We start from the raw sequence: 3,885 nt of genomic DNA on the forward strand, positions 1-3,885 counted from the left end.
GATAATAAAGTAATATTCGTTGTTGGACAATTGATAACAATACACAATCAGCCATCAATGTCAGTCAACTTAGACTAGCTATAATGTATACTTTTTTCAACTGCGATTAATTATTTATTAAGTTTTAAAACGCATTGTTTTGTGGGTGATTTTGAAATTTTCTATTGAACAATTATTGTTATAAGATATTATGCGTTGTCAATTAATATCAAAACACGCATCTCTGAAGAAATATATTTTTTATTCTATTCGTTTGCAGTTACAATATAATAATTTATTACGCTATACGTGTCTACAACGCCGTTAAAAACTATATAGGTAAGTATAAATCATATTATTACCACGTTGGTATTTATTGAACTTTCGAAATTTTCACATTGCACATAGCTAATATACGATTCGGGATGATGGCAATAGCTGTCGTGTTCGATCCATATAATATTAATACCTGCCACATGGTATATATATTATTCGTGTCGTAAATGCATCAAAAAGGCGTAAAATTGTATCTATATACCTACTAAACACACTATATAAGAATCGAAAACAACATAATATTGTGTGTCTATAATGGATAAGTATTATATACCATTTGTTTCCGTAATAATATTTTATCTTTATCGCATTTTACTGCAGTTCAATTACTTATCATCATTTTATTATAACGAGACAAAAGAGAATAACCCAAATTTCGTAATATACCTAAAACCTATCGTACCTACACGCGGTGTATCGTATAACCGGATGCTGTGCAGCTTACAATCGGGCCAATCGGGGCAGGTAATATTTACCCTTTTACCAATATTTATAATATAATATAATCGCAACATCTGCAGCTTGTATAGATACGTCTAAATAGTAAATACACAATAAGTAGATACGTAATAACTAATTACTCTAATAATTATTCTGATATGTATGCGAGTCGTAGGTTTGAGGGTGTTTAGATAAGATCGTAGGTCACGTGATCGCGATTTCAATGACTAATTTGAACCAGCCATATGTCAGGTATAAATTGTTTTATTCTGGCAGATAATTTAGCCGCAGCCCAAATGAGAGCGGTCATAAAATGTGCGAACAAGTTTAATATAAATTTTATAGCTGTAGCTTTGATTTTCAGTATACGTTTATGATATGTAATCTATCATACATGATATGCATATAATGCGTTTAGTGAGTTTATAGTTTAAACATTTTAGTTGTCGTTACAGCTTATACTTTGTTCATAACTCGTAAGCACTTACTACTTATATTAAACTCGTGATGGAAGCGTATAAAAAGTGATATTTAGCAATAATGAGAAAATGCGTTTAATTGAAGACGGTTACAGTAACTGTACAAGCATCCATTAATAAGAATTCTTAAATTAGTTAAATAAATAATATACCTTTTGGCTTTTATTAACTGCAATATAGTTTTATTGAAAATATTTTTTTAACTTATTTTGTCTATATAATATACTCCAAAAATGAGTGAAGAAAATGATTGACTTATTATTTTTTTCTTTACAAAACATCCTCGTCTGACACAAATCAATGAAATTTCACATTCAAATATACTATACAAATTAAGCTCAAATTATGACCTATATTAATTATATGGTAAAAATGATATACCCGCGTGCTCAAATGGGCTAAAAAAGTGAGTTCAAATGACTTATGGTAATTTTGAAGCCTTAAAGATAGTAAAAGGTACCAGTGATCAAACTGGCGACGCCTTTATATATCATAGGTATTATATGTATTCAATTATATTCACTGTTCGGCAATAATAATAGTCACGAGATACATTTACAAACTTATATTATAGCCATAGGCCCATATCGATTGTTTTGAGAACAGTATCTTTTTATCTCATATTCATATAATATTATATTTGAATGCATAAGAAGTCTGCTGCAGAGAACACCTTTGAGTTATAACGTTCATATTTATTTATTTATTTTATTTAGACGGTCATGGGTTGATGATTAATCAAGGCATTTCAGTGTTATTCAAATCTTAATGCACCTATACATACTACAATTAAAACTTGTTTCGTGTTTGGTTTTATAATAATTAATAAATCATTCGTGAAATTTCCAAAATATGCATAGTAAGTGGGACCAACTGGGTTATGGAAAACGATGCGACCACTTTGACGGGTTAACTATAAGTAAAAACGAAATAGGTGCCGTAGGTGGAAGATATAATAAACGAATAAAATACTTTAAAATATCACTTTATTTTCCAATTATTGTATTATTATAGCTTTATAGTTTAAGTTCAAGTATACAATTTGTATTATTCATTATTATTATATAAGTATATTTACCTCAAAACTAGTTAGAAGTATTGTAAGTAATATATAAATATTGTAAAAAACAATACAAATGAAGATTATTAAAAAAATATAGGTTTATGATTATTATTCATTGTTAATATGTGGGAAATTTTTCATAATATGTCAAGGGCGCTGCAGTTGAGGTTTCCTTCGCCACTTCCTACTATTTAGATACTAACCGTAAAACGTGAATACATTACATATTTACACAAAATGATTGATGTTCGCGACGTTTTTACATATCCTGTATATGTGCAAAATAATAATATGTAAATAATATAATTTTTTGGTTGATTTACTTTATAATAATATGTCGTTTAAATGTATAGCTTATACCTACGTATATTTTTATACTTTAATATTTAATATTATTATACTACGATGTAGTTAAATGTGTGTCGTTAAACAATATGTACAGAAGCGCTTAAATAAGTAAATGAAAATACCTATTTGTACTTTATAAGGTATATAATAATAAATAATATTCTGTGCGTTTATAATAAATATTTAATAATTTGATATTTTACGGTTTTCGAAATGATTATAGATACCTATGTCTACCCCCTATTATATACATAAAATATTTGTCATCGTCTGACGCACTAACGCACTTTTAATTGTTAGTATCCACAACGCCATGATAATATAATAGCGGTACCTACACGTTGTATAAAAAATAAAATAAAATATCATATAATATAAAAATAATTGTATAATATAGACTTGCAGATTATATTTCGGCTTAACATCAGCTGACGAGGTCAATGCGAGATCTGTAACCGTTCATAAATAGTTAGATAGGTACGCGTGTAATAATAATCAAGGCATGCAGATGTACGTAGTGTAGGTACCAACAGACATAATATCGTCGAAATAACTCGTATTAGGTGGCCTGAAAAAGTAAAAAAACCGAAGTTTACGCATGTGGCATGTCTCGATATTAGTCGAAAACTGTAACAATTATACTGCGCAGATCGTCTCATCCGCGGGTAAACGAAATTTCGTGTAATATAGTTTGACCGATGTGCACATATTGTATATTAATAATTATTGTCTGGCTCGTTGTATATACGCGATTATGATTTATGACGAGGATATAATTAATGAACCACCCAACGTTATACATATTATATTATATTATGTAGGATTTTAATCGGACGTTTTTCGAGCATATTTTATTTATTTTTTCGGTGAAAAATCCCTTCCCCCCACCAGTTAAACATCGGTTTGATAAACATTAACGCGCGTTAACCTACAAGTTTTATAAAAAAAAATAGAATAAAATATCATATAATAATTGCATATAGATTTGCAGATTGTATTTCGGATTGACATATGACGAAGTCAATGCGAGATCTGCAACCGTTCAAAAAATAGGCAGATAGGAATACGCGTGTAATAACTAATAACCAGTGGCGAAATTATGGGGTAGATATGGGGATACATCCCCCCCCCCCCAGAGGCTTTTTTTTTAGAATAACCATAATTAAATTCCCGCAAGCACTTGGCTTTAAAAGATTTTAAGATAAGAAATATTTTAAAATAAGAAATAAAAATTCATGG

Source organism: Metopolophium dirhodum, chromosome 5, assembly GCF_019925205.1.
Source record: "Metopolophium dirhodum isolate CAU chromosome 5, ASM1992520v1, whole genome shotgun sequence".
In the NCBI taxonomy this organism is placed as follows: Eukaryota; Metazoa; Arthropoda; class Insecta; order Hemiptera; family Aphididae; genus Metopolophium; species Metopolophium dirhodum.